Here is a 24,159-nt window from a genome sequence, read left to right as displayed (position 1 = left end):
TCTGCGTTAGAAGCGCATAAATATAGGCTAACGTCATACATCTTTGTAGTCCTTTTGCACACGCGCGGGTGCGTTACAATAATAATAATAAATTTGGAGAACTACTACTACTAATAATAATAATTCTGAATGAAAATGAAGAATAAATACATATCAGTTTGAGCTTGACACGTTTATGAGCTCTGTCGCTTGCCGTCAATGGGCGCCTAAGAGACATAACATTTTTCGGCTTCAGTAGACACACAATACTTTAGACTGAAACACGACTGCCCCCTACAGGTATTGAAGGGCATTTTCACAGCTTGCCGCGCGCACTCGCGGCAAGTCGTGGGATCCCTTTTCCGAAAACGTGCGTTTTTTAAGGCCAGATCTGTACTCCTCCATAGCTTGTCTTTCGGGGATGGAGAGAGGATAGATGCGTCCCCGAGGTAATGGTTCACCAGGAAGGAGGTCGATTGCGCAATCCCATTGACGATGTGGTGGTAATTGGGTTGCCCTTTTGGGGCAGAACACGTCGCTGAATGTGGAGTACTGGGGGGGTATATTCACCGACTGTTTTTCTATTGGGCTTTCGATGGATGTGGATTGTAACTGTAAGAGTTGTGGTCTTAGCGGTAATGCTGGAAAACAGGTCTGTGTACACCCCTTTCCCCACTGGAGTACCTCCCCTGTAGCCCAAGAGAGGATGGGATTGTGTTTCATCAACCAGGGGCGTCCCAAGACCACCTCAGCCGTGGATTCTTCAAGCACTAAAAGAGTGATTTTCTCTTGATGAAGAAGTCCCACCTGCAGTGTCACGGGACCAGCAGAAGTGCACACAGACTTTCTGGAAAGGGGTTTTCCGATTATTGACTGAACCTGGTAGGATCGTTCCGTCGGGGTGGTCTTGAGCTGGAGGTACCGACACAGGTTTCCAGAGATGAAGTTCCCGGCTGACCCAGAGTCGAGGAGTGCTGCCACTGAGATTGAAACATTGGAGGCTGTAAGGCTTACAACTGTGGTGAGGGGTTGAATTCGTTCTATATGAGAAGACCACACACTCACCAAGGGACGAGGGGGTCGAATGGGGCACTCCCGCCGGAGATGCCCCGCGTTACTGCAGTACAGGCAGAGGTTCTGGGTCAGCCTTCTCTGCCGTTCACTCGGTGAGATCCGGCCCCTGTCCAGTTGCATAGGTTCCCCTGTGGGTTCAGAGTTCCCTGGTTTCACCGGCGGAATTGGGAGGAAATCTGGGGGAGCATGGGTGCTACGTTGGCAGGAAGAAAGACGTACAGAACAGCGGATGGACAGTTAAACAAATTCTTCAAGCCCCAGTGAGTCATCATGAGTAGCAAGCATCACTCGCAAATCTGGATTGAGCCCTTGACGGTAGGTGGTAATGGGGGCCTGTTCATTCCAACCACTAGAGGAGGCTAGGGTACGAAACTGGAGAGCATATTCTTGAACTGACTTTTCACCTTGTTTAAGATGATAGAGCTGTTCTCCAGCCGATTCTTTACTGTCTGTCCTTTCAAATACTTCCCGGAAATGGGAGTCAAAGCGGTCATAAGATTGGGTTAGTGGTCCTCCCCGTGTCCAGATTCCCTCAGCCCATTGTAATGCTGGTCCAGATAGCAGGGAAATGATGTACGCGATTTTTGCCTGGTCGGTGGGATGGCTGTTGGGGTGCATTGTAAACGTGAGGGAACATTGGAGCAGAAATCCCTTGCAGTTCCCCGCCGTGCCAGAGAAGGGCGCTGGTCGCGCCAGCGGGCTAGTTACCGTGGGTGTAGAAGAAGCGCCGGTGGCTGTCTCCGGTAATGGTGGGGATGTTACTACCCGGCGTAACTGCGCCACCAGCTCATGGATAGGATCGGTTTCACTCATCCTGTCGTGTTGTTAAGGTCCGGGCTTCTGTAACAGAATCGGACTGACACAGGAGGGTAAGTCTTTCAAGAAAGATATGTTTATTAATTCAGCAAACACGGTTGGGTCAAGGTTGAGCGGATAAGAGGTTGAGAGGATAATTACTGGAAATTATCGGCAGTCACTTTACATGGGGGGAAGCTGGTCGACGTGGAGATTCGGGGATGGCAGATTCGGGGATGGCATGGTCGGAGCGGAGGGCACACTGAGACAACGGCGCGGGAGATATGCGCACGCCACACACACGGAACCACGGAGACGGGAAAACAAACAGGAGAACACACTTCTGAGGATAAACAAGGAGAACAGGTAAGTAATTTTAAGACACTTATTCGAGTCTTACTCTTCTGGAGATTCGGTCCACTTTCGTCTTACGAGCCCGGACGTTGAATGTTGTGTGGCGTGCGCTTTTGAGGGTTCGCCCTTATTGTGATCAGGTGGCGGTGATTAGTACTCAGGAGATGGGGGGCGTGGTGTTTGACTTGCTTCGGAGCCTGGCCCGATTGTGACACGTGACAATTGTATTTGTACAAAGAATGAACTGTTATATAGCCTCTGTTTGGCTCATTGTTATTATTATTTTTTTTTATTTTACATTTTAAAGACATTAAATATAGAAATAACTGGAAAAATAGACTTTCAGAATAGAACATTAGAATAATTTTAAAAATCCACTCTAAACTGCTGTGTTGTTTCTGTAAACACCTGGTTGGGTTATTTTGACCCAACAACTGTTTTATTCTTTATTCTCTGGTTTCTCCAAACGGCAGCCTGCAAAATGTTTACAATATTACTGTTATTGTGTGACAAAGTGTAGTTTTAAGAGTTGTTTAGGCGAGAATGCGTGTGTGTACAGCTCAAAACCTCCATCAGTTATTAAAGATAGCGTCTATTTAAAAAACTGCCCCAACGTTTCTAAGATTTGAGCTCCAGGCAATGCCCATGAACATGCCTCATGTGGCCGCGCAACGCAGCCTCACCTCTAAAAAGTACTTCTGAAAATTACTGCTGGCTGTGACGTCTCTGTAATGGAGTCCTCATCTGTTACATTTTTGGTGACAACAGTTTAATGGTTTAAATTGTTAAAATAATTAGGTAAAATATTAAGATGAGAAATGTTTGATGTCATGTGGGCATTATAACATTTGTATTGAAAACTTCTAAATAAAAAGTGGCAGCTGGCACGCCTGAAAATAGATGAAGGCTTATTTTTATAGTCCAAATAAAAATGCTTTTTTAATTGTTGGCTATTGTTGTTTACTTACAATACTTGTTAATTTAATTTAAATGAGGTTTGGGTTCGGGATGTTGAGCATCGTGATCCTTATCTTTAATTCCCTACGTAGTTTATTTAGTGCTCAACCGCACGCACGTTTTCTAGATTGCACCGGCAGAAGTAGACTAATGATTATGAATATGTCGGGAAAAACAGCAAGAAGACCATTTGAATCTGACCATTTTAATAATGCATTGATAAATTAGTGATTTCTTTGGTTTCGGCTGCAGTGATGAAGGTAATCATGTCATCTCGTCGTCTCTGCAGCAGTGGATGTGTCTATAATTCACGCAGTAGCACGTCCTGACAATGTTTTAATTTTAGGCTAATTAAGTTTCATTTATTTCAGTTAATATATCTATTTATTAAATAGTAATAGTAATTTAATCAAATTTAAAGATCACAAAGTATAAGATGACACCAGACCCTACACGTACACGCTTTCCTAATTACACATGATAAAATATAAAGGCTCCTGTGTTATTTTTTACTTTGCTTAAATTCGATCCTAATAAGATTTAATAAAATTTTTATTCTACATTTGTACTGTAATGTTAGTACTGTGATCATGAATTTATTTAATTACAGTGTTTCAATTGATTTTATCCGCTACTACGTGCAGCTCTGAAGGAGCTGCGGCTCATTAATCCTGCAGAGAATGAACTAAGGCCTGAGGAGTCAGTAGTTATATACTGTAGTTACTGTAGTTATATAGCGCCACTCAGCGGTAAAAGCCAGCAAATACAAAGCCAAGTGCTGCCGCTGTGAGACGCAAAGGTAAAACCATTATTCCGGTTGGGGACCATCTGTATGTGTGCATTAAATTGTGTTTTAATTAAATGTGTAAATAAGCAGATGATTAGACTGTGAATACAGAATGTTGTATACGTCTCCTACTGAGGGTCAGAGATTTCTACATGTGTACTGTGTTTATAGAACTTTAATGATGACATTAATTTGTTTATCTGATGTGTGGTATCAACACTCCACATGTTTATTGATGTTTATACAAAACACAAAGTGTTAAAAACAAAAACATTACCATTTCTGGAGTTTCCCAAAATATCTTCCAGATGTGTAGTTTTTTATTTTCCAAATTACTTGTCACTCTGTACACCCATGATCATGAACTGATGTAGAGAGAGATTGAAGACCTGCTTCATATTTTCTGACTCTCACCTTAATCACAGCGAAGATTTACATTTAATATCCATCTTTATTTTCATCACGTGTCTAAATGTAAATTCTCAAAGTCAGTCAGGAGTTGTTTTGTCATTGAGAGAATATTACTGTTTTACTGTAGAAGTTAGTGTGTTAAAGACTATTTCACATTTTATAATTGTATTTCATTTCCAACAGAAAAACCTAAACCTGTGATCAGATCCAGCCGTGAAGGAGAAACACTGACAGGAAACTCAGTGACTCTGACCTGTACACTGAATCTGCAGTCTGCTGACTGGAAGTTTTACTGGAACAAAGACACACAGAGCACTGAGACTGAGACTGAGACTTCCACACACTCCCATACCATCACACCAGTTAGTGTCTCTGATGGAGGTCAGTACAGGTGCAGAGCTGGAAGAGGAAACCCAGTCTACTACACACACTACAGTGATGCACTCTGGGTAAATGTTACTGGTGAGTAAGAGACTTTCTTTAAGGTATTCTTCACAACACTGAACATACTGTACAAACATTATGTGAGCAGGTTAAAACCTCTTTTAGCTTAATAATTTTATAACAATAATGAACTACTGAGTGCGACTGAACACGACTGGTGTGAGGTGAACTGGAAATGTCACCAATAAAGTGTAAAACTATTTAAAAAACTGATGATCCTGTGAATTTACCCCTCCGATTAAATAAACAAACCAAGCAAGTTTGTTTGTGCGCAAAAAAATAAACATTAGTTTAATGTAAACATGGTTCTCCACCTCGTCCCACCACCCAGATTGTACAAATCACTTTAGATTAGCTTCATTTGTTTGTACATTGTTTAGATTTCTGTGAACAAAATATACATTTTGCCCCATCATTATCAAGATATTAAGAGTTTTATTTTTTATGGCATTATTCTCGTGCCATTATTTTCAAACATTTTAGAAGGGACATTTTAAGTTGATAGACAATCAGAGCCATACATTAGTTACCTGCTCTATTCTCACAATGAAGAGAAAAAAAATTAATGTAATTTATTTTTAAATTATTTGATCTGTTGGTAGATTTGAGAAACTTGCATATGACATTGACAGATTAATTGAGTTATAGTGTGATGAAAACTATGATTAAATTTATTAAACTACATTTAATATTACACAAAGATAACCTGAGCAAATATAAAATGCATTAAATTTTACTTGTTAAGGGAAAAAAAATCTGTCCAAACCAACCTGGGCCTGCGTAAAAAAATTAAGTGCACCGTTCCCAGATTCTTTGAAAAAAGAAGGAAAGTTGGGCTGAAAAGTAACAAGAAATTATGTGTTGGTAAATTTACTAAAGAAAGACAAAAAATAAGAAAAGAGAATACTTGTGTTTAACAGAAAAGTTGAGACAAAAAGAGCCAACATCATTTTGAGAAATTGAGGCAATATTTAGTGTCCTTACTTTATTTAAGTTGCTGTGTTCTCCGAAATAATAAAGTCTCCCGGAACATGTAGACAATCACTCCTGCAGCTCAACTTACATAACTCCACCTCTGAGTTCCTGCGTTGAGGCTCGTACATACAGTAGATCACAACATCCTGATCATCTAGCGCACTCTTTATAACAGATACATGTGGGTTTAAAATATAAAATGTCTTTTGTTTCAGCAGTAGAAAAAGAACTTTAAAAAAAAATTATATCATAAGAAATAAATGAGCATGAATGTTTATTTTACAAGCACAAAAATGAATGAAGCAAAGTACATATGTACTTTTTATTAATTTTACATTTCAGAGATCCAACTTACTAACACTAAGAGTAAGATGTAGTAAACACTTTTAGTGTACAAAAGTCGCACTGTTCGTCAGAGCACGCAGCCCATAAAAACCAGAGCATTTTAGCCATTTTTTGCATTACTAATTTTAATAAACATTATATAGGGATTGTGCAATACAGAGTGAAGGGACCTTTTTTCAGCGCAACCCAGGTAATGTGATGAATTTAAATTGAATTTTACCAACATAACTGAAAAAATATATATTTGTGAACTATTCGCTACTAGTTAATTGATCGCAGATGGCGGGGGCTTACGAGTGGTGCAGTAGTAAAATGCTCGCCCTATCATCCGGGGATCGCTGGTTCGATTCCCGGGTGATGCTGTAACCTCTCACAGTCGGAGGTCTAGAGAGAGCTGATTGGCCGAGCTCCCTCCCTCAGAGGGGAGGGATGAGAGGTACCTCGTGCTGCCACATTAATCATGGCTCTACAGGCAATCAGGGGCATCTGTGAGCTCACGCAAGCGGAAGGAGCGGTTAGCGCTGTCCTCTGAGCGTGTTACGCTGCCCCTAACGGTGCATGAGTTAGCAATTCGAAAAGATGCGGTCGGCTGGCGTCACATGGTTCGGAGGAAACGTGTGATAATCTTCGGCCCTCCCGACTGAGTGGTAGTAGTAGCCTTACTGTGGGAGCCCCCTAGTGACGGGGAGGAATTAAACGCGAATAAATTAGGGAGAAAATCGGGAAAAAGAATATATTGCAGATGGTGTCATTCAAGGTGTGTGTGTGTGTGTGTGTGTGTGTGTGCTGACATGCAGTAATGAGTAAGGAAGTTGTTTTTCCTTGTATTTATTAAGTATACCTGTTAAGTTATACTCAGTCCGTTACTTCTAGCATTATTGTTGCTCTTTTACCTTTTTGTTTCTTTTTCTTGTGTTCTTGTTGACACTCAGTGTTCCTGAGGATAAATAGTCAGAAAAACAGAGAGTGAAAATAATGGTAGAAAAGATCTACATTTACAAAACTTACTGTTCTGTACAGAATCTACACCCTGAATGGTTACATAAAGTCTGTACTTAACTTTAAAATGTTAATACTTTTAAATGTTTTTAAAATTTAATTATGAAAATAAAATAATTCCCTAAATTTTTTTCGAAATTAATTTCTAAATAGAAACAGTAGTGTGTGTGTGTTTTGTTTCCTTACAGAGATTAAACCTGTGGTGATTATAAATCCTGATACACAGGTGTACAGAGGAGAGAGAGTGACTTTCAGGTGTAACATACAGACAGGAAGAGACACTGAGTGGACATACAGCTGGTATAGGAATGATTACACACAGAACCCACACCGCACAACACAGGAGTTTACAGTGAATATTACAGGACAGGACTGGAGTTATTATGGGGGTAAATACACCTGCAGAGGGACGAGAAGAAGTGACTCTCAGATCTCAGAGATGAGTGAAGCTGTTCTACTCTCTGTATCAGGTGAGTGTGTGTGTGTGTGTGTGTGTTGTTATAATGTGTGTGCTGGTACACATGACCTTGTGGGTGGAGATTTACTGATGGTGTAGGACGTGAGGAATTTAAACACTGTGATGTAGATGTTGGAGTTTGTGTCATGAAGTGGTGAGTTATTTCCTCCCATTCACTGGTTCACTGGATGTTTGTCGTGTGTTTAGTGTGTTTAGAAAGTGTTTCTGTACTGATTTGTTCCTAAGTTGGGGACAAAGTTAGTCCGTAACCGCACCTTTATGTGGGGGAACTGACCGCCACATTGTGTGCTGTAATCAAAGCTAACATTCTACAATAAGAGGATAAAGTATGATATGTGATGTTACTACTGTATAGTCTGAGTATCAGATATAAAGACTGTTGATTTATGATTACACTATAAAGCACATATTTGAACAGACATCATGTAACCATGCAATTTAAAACACACACACACACACACACACACACACACACACACACACACACACACACACACACACACCCTTGGATGTCTAATATGAGAGAGAGTCACAATTGCACACAAGAGAAACTTCACATAAAAGAGATACATACGTTAGAAAAAGTCACACACAAAAAAAAAGACAACACAAACACAAAGATAACACACACATGGGAACTGTCTCACACATGAGAGATGAGAAACAAACAGGAGAAATGTGTGAAATATCACATGAAAGAGAGAGAAAGAGAAAGAGAGAGAGAGAGAGAGAGAGAGACAGATGTCTTGCCCTTCTGCTCCACTGTAGAAATGTAACTGTAGCTTTTTCAATAAATTTGTAATCAGATGACTTTTTTAATCAGGAATGTGAGAGAATAGATGTTCATGCTGTAAAAGTCAAAGCAGTTCTAATCTCTTCATCATTTCATATCAACAGAAAAACTCAAACCGACTGTAAGAGTGAATCCTCAGAGGTCCATCTACACTGGAGACAGAGTTACTCTGAGCTGTGATCTGAAGGGTCCTGGATGGACTTTTCACTGGGACAGTTATCAGCAATCAAGACATCTGACATCTGTAGATACACAAAGTAAAACACTCACTGTAACAGAATCTAATGTAGGAGAAATAAATTACTACTGTAAAGCACTCAGGGGAAACTACGAGTCAGACTACAGCAATGCAGCCCTGATTACAGTGAGAGGTACGTCACTACAGGGTTAAAGTTAGTAAGTCTGTGAAAAAAAACAACAACAATGTTTAATTGTATGTACTGTATGTGTTGAAATTTTATTATTTTTGTACAGCGAGACCGCAGCCTGTAGTGAAAGTCCAGCCTGCTGAGAGTGTGTTCACTGGGGAAAGCGTCACTCTCACATGTGAGATACAGACTGGAGGATCCTGGCAGTACCACTGGTATAGAGATACCACAAAACTACTGCAGAATCCTACAGGAGCGAATAAATACACAATCAGTAAAGTTACAAAGTCTAATGAAGGTGCTTATACATGTAAAGGAACACAATCATCAGACCCAAAATACACAGAGACCAGTGCTGCTGTTACACTGACTGTATCAGGTGAGTGGGTTTTATTTCTGTTTTGTTAATGTTGTTTGTGTTTAACAGTGAAAAGTGAAGATGTGTATTCTGTATAATGGCTTTAAACATGTTCTTTATATAGACATAATGTATGTTCGTCATTTTACTGATAAACACACGGCATGTTAGTAACTTTACAGCTAATAAGGTCACCTCATTAACACGAGTTACATGAACTAAAAGTTCAGTAATTTATTGTAATAACATTTCATATTTTGTTCATCCACAGACAGGAGGTTAAAGAAGCAGGAATTGTTTAGTATTTAATTTGTGAAAGTTTTTCTTTCCTTTGGTCTAATCTTTGGCTGTTTTTGTCGTTTTAGCAAATGAATGTGAACGTTATTATTTTCATTTACTATGATACACTAATATTAATAAAATGGTATGAAAGTATGTAGATTATTGTTTAGCTGAGACCAGGAGCATCACAAAGACAACAAACATGATTCTCACTTTGTAACGCTGATTAGTGCAACAAAGATTACATTAATCTTTGCTGCACTACTGTGGGCTTACAATTGGTTTTACGCCTTCATTCATGAGAAATTTCACTGCAAGTCTCGGTTTGACTTGAACGTTCCTAGGATATTATTTTCTTGTTCTATAGTATATGTACACGATCAGCCATAACATTAAGGTGGAAGGTGTCAGAACACACTGTCACTACTGTTTTGGTTTAAAAGCGAGACATAGAATCAGGACAATAATGAGGGTAACTGAACACACGGTGATACTGTATGACAAAATGTGTTGTGCAAATGAGTGAGCTTAAGCTCAGGGCTGCTTCTCTACCCAGGAGAAGCTCATTGTCCTTTCTCTTTGTTGGTAGAGACCATGACAGACAGGCTGAGGGAGAGGAGGGGTTTCCTTCTGTCCACTTACTGTTTATGTCTCATATAAATCACCTTGTCTTAGCAGTCTAACCTGTAATATTTTACTTTGATTCTTAAAATTACAGAACAGCTAGTGTCCCATAGAGGTTCAATTTGGAACAGATCTTTTAGCTTCCAAATACGGGACGATTCCATATTTTACAGAACGTTTGGAAATAGAGGTCCCAAAACGTGCGGGGGACCTGGCCAGATTTTTTGCTAGTGGGAATAAATTTACAAACAACGTGGTAGCGGTCGGTAACTTGGAGTAATTGGACGGGAGCGGGCTGTCTAATAATATACCGTTCCCGACGTCCTTTCTGAACAGCATATCTGTGCTTTATTTAATCTTATCGAGCACCTGTATGACTTGATTGTTTCTAAAAAAATTCCTGCATCAAATTCAAATTCAAATTTTATTTGTCACATACACAAACATACACAGTACGAAATGTAGTGAAATGTATTATACGACTGCCATTGACCCTAAAAGAGAGTTAAATTTTACAAATAAGAAATAAATATGAATAAAAGAAATACGATAGAAATTAAATTAAAAAATTAAATTAAACTAGGAAAAATAGAACTAAAAATAAAAATAGAAATGTGCTAGGAAAAAATAGAACTGAAAATAAAAATAGAAATATGATGTACAATAGAAATATACTGTGCAAATTGAAATATACTGTACTGGGTGTGCAAATATGCATAGAGCAAAGTGTCTTAGTGCAGAGGTTATTAAAGTGTCTTTGTGCACTGGTCCAGGATGTAAACGTAAAACTGTAAAATGTAGTGTAGTTGTGAAGGTAGGTGTGCAAAGTTATTAAAGTGTCTTTGTGCAATGGTCCAGGATGTAACGTACGACTTGTAGTGTATATTTTCCGTATTAACAGCATCTTGACAAGAAGAATAAAATAAATTGATGTACAACCTACAGTTTTTTTGTTATCCCTCTCTTTCGGTTTAAATGTGAGATTCTGGAAACAGATTTTTCGGGAAACAAATTTAGCGGGAACGGTCGGGTCGGGAAGAAAATTATTCTAAGCGGGCAGCGGGTGGACAAAGAGTAAATATATAGTGGGAGTGGGCGGGAGCGGGACTAAAAAAACGGTCCCACGCAGACCTCTATTTGGAAACCCTTTGCTGAACCGTTAACTTTGTGGAATAAATGTGGTCCAAAAAAATCATAAAAAGAGATCTCCTACTGTAAACATTTGAAGTCGCATGGTAAAAATTCAACAGTAAAAACTATAATTTAATAGTGATCGTAACAACATTTCCATACACACAATGCAACAAGAATGCACAGGGCCGAGTATAAACTGTGTGTCCATAAGAAAACCACTTGTTAGTGAGACTAGTCAGGAAAAAAAGGCGTCAGTTTGTTAGGGAGCATAAAGATTGGACTTTGGAGCGATGGAAAAATGTCATGTGGCCTGATGAGTCCAGATTCCCTCTAGTCTATAGAGATGGGCGTGTCAGGGTAATAAGGGAAGAACATGAAGCGATGCATCCATCATGCATGATTGTCCTCTGTACAATCCTCTGGAGACAGTGTTATGATCTGAAGTTGCTTCAGTTGCTCAGGTCTAGACTCAGCAACGTTATGTGGCAATAAAATGAAGTCAGCTGATGACCTGAATGTTCTGAATGACCAAGATATTACATCAATAGAGTTTTTCCTTCCTGATGGCACAGGTGCATTTTAGGATTCAAATCGTGAGAGATCTTCTGGGAGCGTGAGGAATCATTTTTACGCATGAACTGACTAAAGGTGACTGAATGAAAACTTAGTGTGCATGACTTTTTCTTTTTTTTAGGCTGTATGCTCCGATCAGTCCTCTCCTTGTCAGTCTACAATAAGGGGAGAAAGTATGATATGTAATGTTACTATAATATGAGTGTCAGATATAAAGACTGTTGATTTATGATTACACACTGTTGAGCACATATTTAAACAGACATCATGTAACCATGCAATTTAAAACACACACAATGAATGGGTAAGACTACAATTAGTGTATTAAACACAAGCATGTTTCAGGAACGTTTCTACACTCCTTTCCTAAACATGCAGGTGTCTTTATGCAGGCACACACACTAACAAAGAGACACACACACTTCTAATGCCCCTTTTTGGCTACTATGGCAACCCACATAGGAATCTATTAACAACATTATTTTTACCACAACTGTTAAAAAACTAAAAACTAACTTCCTACATGTGAAGCTCTGGAATTATATTTGACAATGATAGTAATCAGGAGGAGAGAAGCCAGGTTGCCAAGTGAGGAGGATTTAATGGGGGAAGAGTCAGAGGTTGAGGATGACACAGAGTATAACCCAAGGAGGAGGAGTCTCACACTGATGAGGAAGAAGACCCAGCTGAAGTGGTCTCCTTTTGGTCAAAAAATGGAACCAAACCCCTTGGCCTCCGAGTGGCACAGTGGTAAAGTGCTCGCCCTATCATCCAAAGATTGCTGGTTAACAGCATCATCCCGGGTGATGCTGTAACTTCTCGCAGCCTGGAGGTCTAGAGAGAGCTGATTGGCCAGGCTTTCTTAGAGGATGAGAGGTACTTCGTGCTCCTACATTAATCACAGCTCTACAGCCAATCAGGGGCGTCTGTGACTCACCAGTCTCTGAGAGAGGAATTGGACACGACTAAATTAGGGAGAAAATCAGGAAAAAAATCCCCCCCCCTAAAAAAAAAATGGAACCAAACCCCAACACTAACCCAAAACAGTGGAACCTCGGTTTGCGAGTAACACGAGCAAAAATTTTAAATGAACTGTTTACTATAACACTGTGAGAATGTGTGTGTGTGTGTGTGCATAAAACACATTTTATTTTGTGTTTGTATGAATGTAAAAGTCATCCTTTCATGCACGCGCGTACTGTTCATTATAACATACATGTGTTATAGTGCAGTGATTCTGTTAGTGTTCGCGCACTCAAGTGTAATTAGGGATGTTTATTGTTAATTTTCCAGATGAGGCAGTGTTTCCATTAATGTGTGTGTGTGTGTGTGTGTGTGTGTGTGTGTGTGTGTGTGTGCGCAAGTTGTCTCCTCAGTAGTCCTCCCCTACACATGCACATTTATATGTCGGGATTTGTTTTTACTTTTTTTAAAGATTAAGTGCAGGTTAATTTGTTTTATTACGAGCCCGCCTCTGGAATGAATTATGCTCATAATCCAAGTTTCCACTGTATGCCATATCTCTAGTGGATGACATCAAGTCCTGTTTTCCTCACGGACTCCATTTATGAACTACACTCAAAGTATCAAATCTAATTAAATGAAGTCTGATTTAATTGTTACTATTAAATTTTGGTTTGAAAAACTTATAAAAGTGACAAACAACCAAATGGATAAAAAGTCTATAGGCTGTTTAAAGTTCTTTAATAATCAGAAAGAGCTAAGAACTACAGTGTAATGCCACAAAATAAAAATAAAAAGTCCCCTACAGGTAATGTGTCATGTGTCTTAGAACTTCACACCGCGGCCTGTGCACTGCTGTGGCAGCTCATGAGATTCCCTTTCTCGAGATGCGCATTCTTAATGGCCACATCTGTAGCTGCATTTTGCCTTTGATTTTGTTTTAAATTGATATAAAATAATTAATATCTCTATGAAATATACATATGTCACGATGGCTTAGTGCATAGCACTGTGGCCTTCAGGGTTCGATTTCCACCTTGTGGTCTGTGAGCTTGGAAACTGATGCCACTGTCATGATTCTGTATGTTTGAGAAAATGGTTTTAAGGTTTTACTGGTTTTACTGCTGTGGCTTCACAGTAAAGATCTGTAAATTTAGTTTAATGAAGATGATTTTTAAATACACACTGTGAGCAGGTGGTGGTGCATGGTGTGTCAACCCAAACTGCCAAACAGAAAAACACACTCTATTTGTTTTTTTATTTAACATGCACACACTTCTTCTACTTTTCTACTTAGTGTACTGTGTTCATATAACTCAAATAAATGATGTATTTAATTCCCTTAATAAGTGTTTAAGACAGAAAGCGTCACAACTTCTCAGCCATTCTGACTGCTGGAGCATCTTTTTCGATTCTGTTTGAAATTGTTAGAAAATAATTAATATATCTATGAAATATGGGTGGCATGGTGGTGCAGTGGTTAGCACCGTGGCCTCGCACCATCAGGGTCCAGGTTTGATTTCCACCTCTAAGTATGTGTACATCGAGATTGCATGTTCTCTCTATACATGCTGGATTTCCTCTGGGTACTCTGGTTTTCTCCCACAGTCCAAAGACAATCAGGTTGTAGTGTGTGAATGAGAATCGAGCGTCAAGCTGGAAGAACCGTGACCCCTTAAATCACTGCCATAGAAACGGCAGATGTAGCTCCAGGGTGATGTCTATCCATTGGCCGATGTGCCGGATGGCACGTGTGATGGACCCGATACCAATAAGAAACATGTTCTTCACTAGTCATACTGATGCCACTGTCATGATTCTGTATGTTTGAGAAAATTATTTTAAGGTTTTACTGCTGTGGCTTCACAGTAAATATCTGTAAGATTAGTTAAATGAAGATGATTTTTAAATACACACTGATGTGTACAGGTGGTGGTGCAGGGTGTGTCAACCCAAACTGCCAAACAGAAAAACACACTCTATTTTTTTATTTTTATTTTTATTTTTATTTATGATGCACACGCAAATTTCTACTCAGTGTACTGTGTTCATATAACTCGTATACATTTTGTATGTTTATTTATTTGTTTGTTTACTGTGGCAGGACAACAAAACCCACAATTGATTTTTAAGCAAAACACAGCAATAAAAAATATCTAATTTTCCTAATATGACTCCCAAGACCAATACACATAGGTTTGCATTTTTCCAAATCATCTTTCCTCTACACACCTATAAAATTAATAGATGTAGAGCAGAGAGAGATTAGAGACCTGCATCATCACACTACAGTTACTTTCCATCAATCACAGTCAATCAACCATGTGTTTAATTCAACATTAAAACTATTTAAACACTATGTTTAGTAGCAGAGACAGAAATAATGTTTTACTCTAGAAGTGATCAGTGCAGTCAAGATTACTTTACATCATGAACTGTGTTTCATTTATAACAGAAAACCCTAAACCTGTGATCACATCCAGCCGTAAAGGAGAAACACTGACAGGAAACCCAGTGACTCTGACCTGTACACTGAAACTGCCGTCTGCTGACTGGAAGTTTTACTGGAAGAAAGAGAGACCGAGCAAAGAGACTGAGACTTCCACAGACTCCCACACCATCACACCAGTGAGTGTCTCTGATGGAGGTCATTACTGGTGCAGAGCTGGAAGAGGAAACCCAGTCTACTACACACACTACAGTGATGCACTCTGGGTAAATGTTATTGGTGAGTAAGAGACTTTCTGTAAGAGTGATTCTACACAACACTGAACATGTGAGCAGCGTCTCAACATAGCAACATTTACACAGATACACACAGACTCTTTTACCAAAATCATAAAGAAACTTGTAAAAAGAGTGAAGAAATTGTCCTCAGTCTGTCTCTGCTAACACAGCACTGTATCTTTTACCTTTTAGTTTCTTGTACAGTACACTTGACACTCAGTGTTCATAAAGATGTAACTTTTTTATGAAGGATCAACAGGATAGCTACTCACTCACTCAGTCAGTCATCGTCTATAGCACTATAGCACTTTATCCAGTATTTAGGATCGTGGGGAGTCTATCCCAGGAGGCTTTGGGAATGAAGCAGGGTACATCCTGGACATTGTGCCAATCCATCGCAGGGCACACACACACACACACACACACACACACATTCATTCACACTTTACGGGCAATTTTGGGATTAATTAGCCTAACCTGCATATCTCTGGACTGTGGGAGGAAACCGGAGAACCCGGAGAAAACCCACCAAGCACAGGGAGAACATGCCATCCTCATGCACACAGAGACGGGAATTGAGCCTGGCCGGGAATCGAACCTGGACCCTGGAGGTGCAAGGCGACAGTGCTAACCACCGAGCCGCCTATCAGGATAGTTAACACACTGTAATACAGAAATGAGTTAATAGTGAATAAGATATGAATTTTACTTCACCAGTAGTGATTGTTGTGTGACTTTAAAATCTTAATAATTTTGGAAGTTTTGAAAATGTTATTATGAAAATTAATTATTAATAATCTTCACATATAAATAGTTTTTGAAATTAATTTCTATATAAAGAAGTTAACATTATATAGAAATAGTAGTGTTTAAAATGAAACAGTAGTGTGTGTGTGTGTGTTTTGTTTCCTTACAGAGATTAAACCTGTGGTGAATATAACGCCTGACACACAGGTGTTCAGAGGGGAGAGAGTGACTTTCAGGTGTGACATACAGACAGGAGGAGACACTGAGTGGACATACAGATGGTATATGAATGAGAACACACAGACCCCACACCGCACAACACAGGAGTTTACAGTGAATATTACAGGACAGGACTGGAGTTATTACAGTCCCATATGCAGAGGGATGAGAAAAAGTGACTCTCAGAACTCAGAGAAGAGTAAAGCTGTTCAACTCTCTGTATCAGGTGTGTGTGTGTGTGTGTGTGTGTTGTTATAATGTGTGTGCTGGTACACATGACCTTGTGGGTGGAGATTTACTGATGGTGTAGGACGTGAGGAATTTAAACACTGTGATGTAGATGTTGGAGTTTGTGTCATGAAGTGGTGTGTTATTTGCTCCCATTCACTGGTTCACTGGATGTTTGTCGTGTGTTTAGTGTTTAGAAAGTGTTTCTGTACTGATTTGTTCCTAAGTCGGGGACAAAGTGAGTCTTACACACCTTTGGCACAAACGTACAATATAAAGTAAACCACTCCACTTGAGTAAATCTGTCTCTTTTTCCCAACACTGCCATCATGTGGCCAAAACCCGTAACTGCACCTAAAGTAATGAGTCTCAGCAGACAGGTCGTAGCTGCAGATCGGAGTAATGGGCGTGCCGAAAGGTAGGGGGCGTGCCGAAAGCTCTTCATGATTGGTTGCACAAGTTGCCTGTTTAAAGGCTAATATTAAACGCTCTTGTTCTTTCTAATGCGTTTTAGTAATGCAGCAAACATAATCCTCCATATTAAAATTCCATTCTTTTCCTGTAAAATATCGATATTACAAATATTCCTTTCTCAACATTCTACTGCGTTGCCACGGGTTATTGACGTCATCCTCGTGCGTTTGAGTCATGGTCGTAGCTAGAAGGGTTATATAGCTCCGACCGGAAACTAACAATGAACTGAATTGTTAAACCTATTGGATCATTTTTCACGTCTAAAACTAATCTTATCTGTAATACAAAAAGTTTTATTGTTGTATAGTGAGAGAAAACAAAAACGTTAGATTGATGTGCGCATGCCCAATAGAGCTCGAGCTGTATTCCTTCTAGCCTTAACCGTATTAAACCCATAATCAAAATCAAATTACAATTATTTAAAGAATATAGTACCACAAGATGTTCATAAATTTTTTTTTTAAGTAATTTTAATATTTTTGGAATACTATTAACTTTGCATTGGTTAAACAAGACCAAAAAAAGTTACAGAATTTGTCATTTAGAATGTTTTAAACTGACAGTTGTTTTTCTGTAGTTTTACTAAAACTGCATAAAAACTAAATAAAAACAGAATAAAATGACGGGGCCCAAAAATATTTCACGAGACCTAAAACATCTGTAGCGCAAAACGGACACCGATACAACCCTTACTTCGAGGGAAAACCTGTCCGTGTTTCGTCTCACAGTAATATGCGTCTGTCGACAACAATTGAACAAACAATTAAATGACGAAAATAAAGAAAAAAATTATTTATATTGACTAAACACACCAAGCCTTACCGCCGCCATGTTCTTACACGCTAAAACAAAGGTACTTCCATATAAATAGGATTACCGCTGATTGGCCAACGCAGAAGCTCCATTCATCAATGAGAAAGCTTTCGACGCGCCCCCTACCTTTCAGCACGCCGTACCTTTCGGCACGCCCCCTACTTTTTGACACGCCCCCTACCTATGGCACGCTGATTGGCCAACGCAAAAGCTCCATTCACCCACCAGGTACTTTTGACATGCCCTCTAACCTTCGGCACGCCCCGACCTTTCGGCACGCCTTATTGCTCCAGCCTGCAGTTATCCCTACTTGGTCTCAGAGTAAAATAAAGTCTCTGCACCTTTAAATCTAGACGAGGTGAATCCCGGACGGTGTTTAGTTTCAGAGCGAATTTCACCATGAAAGAAATAATGGAAACTCTGATTTGTTCAACAACCCAAAAATATTAATATAAAAATGATTAACAGAAAATTTAAAGTAACAATAAAACCAATTAATCTGCACTTTACACCTTTAAAAAGAATCAGTCTGTGTGTGTGAGACAGGAGAGGGGGCGGGGTTATTGTGTAGGATGATGGGGGGAACGGAGATTTCAGCTTGTTGTAACGTCACCTTGTACCGATGATGTAATTGTCTGTGAGCTCGTTATGAGGACATTTTGTACAGTGGTGGACGTACGTACAGTAAACTATTGAATGTGATTAAGTTGCGTACTGGACTTTTACATGCGTGTACACACACACACACACACACACACACACACACAGTTACTCACACATTATGGTAATGCACAGAGGAGTCTGAATGTACTACTAATCTCACTGCTGCTACACACTGTACTAAACTCTGAGGACACACACAGACCCACAGACAATGACGGCGGTTTCAGATGAGACCTGTCAGACCATGTCCACACGTAGCCGGGTATTTTTAAAAACAGATTTTTAAAAATAATTTTGTCCTCATAAAAACGCAAAACGCCCTGTTAAGCACTGTTAGGAGCCTCGTTAATCAGCAGGGGGCTGTAATATTTGGGGGCTTTATATATTTATAAAATAAATATATATTCATAATATACGTTTCACAAATGCAAAACACAATTCACATATGTACAAATGTGTACAAAATTTTTAAATGTTTAAAATTCACGAGTGTATCATGGACTGTAAATGTGAAAATTGTCTTTCCTGTGTGAATCGCCCTGGATTTGTGTGTGTGTGTATTTTTGAGACTTTGCTGGCAGCAACGTGGGTCACTCGTACTCTTTAGTAGTAATGGGTCGTTCATGAACGATTCGTTCTTTTTTGAACAAATCTTTAATTTGACTCAGAAGAACGAGTAGCCCTAGAGAGTGATTAGTTCATTTTCTACTGGGCGCATCACAAAACCCCCGTAGGTTATGTACAGGAAACACAATTGAGTGATTCTTTCTCAATGACTGTTTTACTCCGAGTTGTTCGGCCTTTTGTCACATGACTCTCATAGACGCTATGCAGTACAATAGATTGATAGACTCAGACTGGAAGATATGAGGTGAGCTACTCATTCTGTTTATTATATGATGTCCTTAGCTGCATTATAATATTTTCATTACTGGAACTATAGCCAAAATTTGTGTATGTGGACGTATTGGGAGTCTTTTTATTGAAAATGCAAATAAAAACATTTTATTTTATTTTTGATCAAAAGAACGAAATGAACAAATGACAAAAAAAATGACCCAAGTCACTAAAATGATTCAAGTTTCCCATCATTACTTTTTAGCCAATCAGATGCGACCTCACCATTCAATCAATCACAGCCCTCCAGGAGCGGGGCACTCAAGTAGCTCAGCTTTACACACCTTTTGCGCAATAAGTTAATTACAACGGAAATGAAGCTTTACCTACTCAAACCAAGAACAGGATGCACTCCTGTTGTTACTTTACTTCATAATGTTTCATTGACTATTTTCCTTCCATAGTATGTAGCAGCAGTGAGATTAGTAGTACATTCAGGCACCTTTGTTCATTAATTAATGTGTGAGTAACTGCGTAATGCAGGGTTAGGGTTAGGTCCAGTGCGCAACGTTAACACAGTCTCACTCATTGCAGTTTTCAAATATAATTAGAGCTTAAGTCATAAAAATAAGTCATATGTCGTATCGAAGAAATACTACAGTCATGGTAATTTCCACATCCGAGTACTTTATACAACAAACATAAAAATCATAATCAGAGATATTGATATTTACTGTGTAATAGCTCTGCGGGTACACTACAATAATGGGTTAAAAAAAAACATTGGTTAAATGTTTAGACAGACGATTCATTAGCTGATCATTTTATTTGTGCAAAGAATGAACTGTTATGTAGCCTCTGTTTATACTCTGTTTATAAAAAAATACTTTTAAAGACATCAAACTTTAAATATAGAAATAACTGAAAATAGACTTTCAGAATAAAACATTAGAATAATTTAAAAAATACACTCTAAAAAAACTGTGTTTTTGTAAACACATTGTAGAATCAACACATGTTGGGTCATATGAGATGTAGTGGGTCATTTACAAATGGACAACTGGTTAGTTTATTTTGACCCAACAACTGGTTTATTCATTATTCTTTGGTTTCTCCAAATGGCAGCCTGCAAAATGTTCGAAATATTACTGTTATTGTGTCACAGGTGTAGTTTTAAGAGTTGTTTAGGCGAGAATGTGTGTGTATACAGCTCAAAACCTCCATCAGTTATTAAAGATAACGTCTATTTAGAAAAAAATACCCCAACGATTTCAGAGATTAGAGTTTCAGAAATCTCCTGGCGCTCTGCGCATAACACCGGCCCAAAAATAGGCTTGACTTGAATAGAAAGCACCAATAAAAAGCCCTCTTCTTCATCCCCTACAGATGGTACTCAAGCAGAATAATGGTTTTACCGCCGTGTCTCCCGGCGACAGCATTTGTATTTGTGTGTTTGCTGGCTTTTACCGCTGAGTGGTGCTATATAACTATGGACTGACGCCTCGGGCCTTAGTTCATTCTCTCAAGGATTAATGAGGCACAGCTTCTTTAGAGCTGCATGTAGTAGCGTATAAAATCGAGTGAAATGTTGTAGTTGAACGAATTCATAATCACAGTACTAACATTACAGTACAAATTAGAAAAGCTACACGTGTAGGGTTTTGTGTCATCTTATATTTTGTGTTCTTTAAATTTGTAGAAGATTTATTAACAGAAATAAATGAAACTAAATGACCATAAAATGTAAACATAATCATTAGTCTACTTTTGCCGGTGCACTCTGGAAATTAAAGAGGAGGATCACGATGTTCAACATCAGGAGCCCAAACCTCATTTAAATTAAATTAACAAATAGTGTAAGTTAACAACAATAGAAAATCATTTTTATTTAGACTAAAAATAATAATCCTCCATTTATTTTAAGGTGTACCAGCTGTCACTGTTCTTATACGGCTCTTTATCAGAGTAAATCGTTCAGTAAAAAGCCTGCAAATTTTCATGTAAAACAGGTACATCTGTATAAATAAATTGTTTAAATGTATCGTGAGCTATTGATCAGTGATTTATGTAAACGACTCTGTTCAGATGTAAGTAAATGCTCATTGCTGCGCTGTTTGGGGGAGGGACGTGCTGATGATGTTTGATCTGCTTTTCGTGAGTCTCCAGTCTTTGTGATCTGAGTCTGTTGAGTGTGTGTGTGGTTTCACCTGTATGGTGTTATATTAATGCCACAATCCTAATCCAGTTTTGACATTTTGAGAGCCGACAATCGTCTCCCATGCGCGATCAATGTGTTTTATGCTTGTGCGTGCAATATCCCTTTTGCTGTGAGCGCTCGATTTTGTCCCTAACCTTACTTTTCTACTTAGCGCACTGTGTTCATATAAATGATGTACATTTATTTATTTTTTTTGTTGTGGCGTAGTAACAAAATCCACTTTAATTCAGTAATTGATATTTAAGCAAAACACAGCTAAAAATGAAGATCATATGTAAAGTTTCTTAACATGACTCAAAAGAACGATATGTGTAGGTTTGCATTTTTTTTTTAAATCATCTTTCCTCTACACACCTATAAAATTAATAGATGTAGAGCAGAGAGAGATTAGAGACCTGCATCATCACACAACAGTTACTTTCCATCAATCACAGTCAATCAATCATGTGTTTAATTCAACATTAAAACTATTTAAACACAATGTTTAGTAGCAGAGACAGAAATTATGTTTCACTCTAGAAGTGATCAGTGCAGTAAAGATTACTTTACATCCTAAACTGTGTGTTTCATTTATAACAGAAAAACCTAAACCTGTGATCACATCCAGCCGTAAAGGAGAAACACTGACAGGAAACTCAGTGACTCTGACCTGTACACTGAAACTGCCGTCTGCTGACTGGAAGTTTTACTGGAAGAAAGAGAGACAGAGCAAAGAGACTGAGACTTCCACACACTCCAACACCATCACACCAGTTAGAGTCTCTGATGGAGGTCAGTACAAGTGCAGAGCTGGAAGAGGAGACCCAGTCTACTACACGAACAGCAGTGATGCACTCTGGGTAAATGTTATTGGTAAGTAAGAGACTTTCTGTAAGAGTGATTCTACACAACACTGAACATGTGAGCAGCGTCTTAACATAGAAACATTTACACAGATACACACAGACATTTTTAGCAAAATCATAAAGAAACTTGTAAAAAGAGTGAAGAAATTGTCCTCAGTCTGTCTCTGCTAACACTTTTACCTTTTACTTTAGTTCACTTGAGGATACTTAATGTTCATAAAGATCCTTATGAAGGATAAACAGGATAGTTAACACACTGTACTACAGAAATGAGTTAATAGTGAATAAGATGTGAATTTTACTTCATCAGTAGAGTTTCATCATTTACATGTGATCAGATTTACTGAATCTACACTCTGAATGGAAACATAAATTATGTGTTAAATGTTAAAATGTTAATGCATTTGAATGTTTTGAAAATAAATTATGAAAATAAAAATAAAATAATTTCCTCATAGTTTTGGAAATTAATATCTAAATATAAACAGTGGTGTTTGTGTTTTGTTTCCTTACAGAGATTAAACCTGTGGTGATTATAAATCCTGATACACAGGTGTACAGAGGAGAGAGAGTGACTTTCAGGTGTAACATACAGACAGGAGGAGACACTGAGTGGACATACAGATGGTATAAGAATGATAACACACAGACCCCACACAGCACAACACAGGAGTTTACAGTGGATATTACAGGACAGGACTGGAGTTATTATGGGGGTAAATACACCTGCAGCGGGACGAGAAGAAGTGACTCTCAGATCTCAGAGATGAGTGAAGCTGTTACACTCTCTGTATCAGGTGAGTGTGTGTGTGTGTGTTGTTATAATGTATGTGCTGGTACACATGACCTTGTGGGTGGAGCTAATGACCTTGTGGGACTCATTTAAAAGTGAATTTGCTGTTTCAGATCAGTAAATCAGTTCGACTTTTACAGGTTGCATTTAAGAATAATTTTTTCACCATGTTAGAATGACTTCACATGATTTATTATAATTTTTTTTTTTTTGCTGATTTAGAGTGTGGATTTCTTTGTTTTTTATTTCAGTTAGTTTGTTAATTAATCAGCCTGACACTTATTAGGTTATAGGTTTTTGAGACTTCTTTACTGTTTTTCTCTTTTCCTATTTTTTCTGCCCTTTGGCAAGTGTTCCACAAGACAAGCATTTAAAAAAAAAAAAAATTCACTTGAAAAACTAACGAGTCTTGGGGCCTCCGAGTGGCGCAGTGGTAAAGCGCTTGCCCTATCATCTGGAGATCGCTGGTTCGAACCCCGGGTGATGCTGTTTTCCTCTCACAGCCGGAGGCACAGAGAGAGCTGATTGGCCGAGCCCTCTCAGGGGGAAGGGATGAGAGGTACTCGGCTCCCACATTAATCACGGCTCTACAGCTAATCAGGGGCGTTTGTGAGCTCATGCACACGGAAGGAGCGGCTAGCGCTTTCCTCCGAGTGTGTTACTCCGCCCCTAACGGTGCGTAAGCGAGCAGTTCGAAAAGATGCGGTCGGCTGACGTCACGTGGTTCGGAGGAAACACGGGATAGCTTTCGTCCTCCCGACTGAGTGGTGGTAGTAGCCTTGATGTGTGTGGGAGCCTCCTAGTGACGGGGAGGAATTGGCCACGACTAGATTGGGGAGAAAAAATCGGGGAAAAAAGATTTGGACAGGACTAAATTTAAGAAAAAAAAAAAGAAAAGAAAA

General features: G+C 39.0%; 1 pseudogene; it reads left to right on the top strand.

The window, feature by feature from the left end:
* LOC128520437 (titin-like) overlaps positions 1-24,159 on the top strand; it is a 105,029-nt pseudogene that overhangs the window by 54,581 nt on the left and 26,289 nt on the right.

This window comes from Clarias gariepinus, chromosome 1 (genome assembly GCF_024256425.1).
Source record: "Clarias gariepinus isolate MV-2021 ecotype Netherlands chromosome 1, CGAR_prim_01v2, whole genome shotgun sequence".
Lineage (NCBI taxonomy): Eukaryota > Metazoa > Chordata > Actinopteri > Siluriformes > Clariidae > Clarias > Clarias gariepinus.
This window is presented reverse-complemented; position numbering and strand designations above follow the sequence as displayed.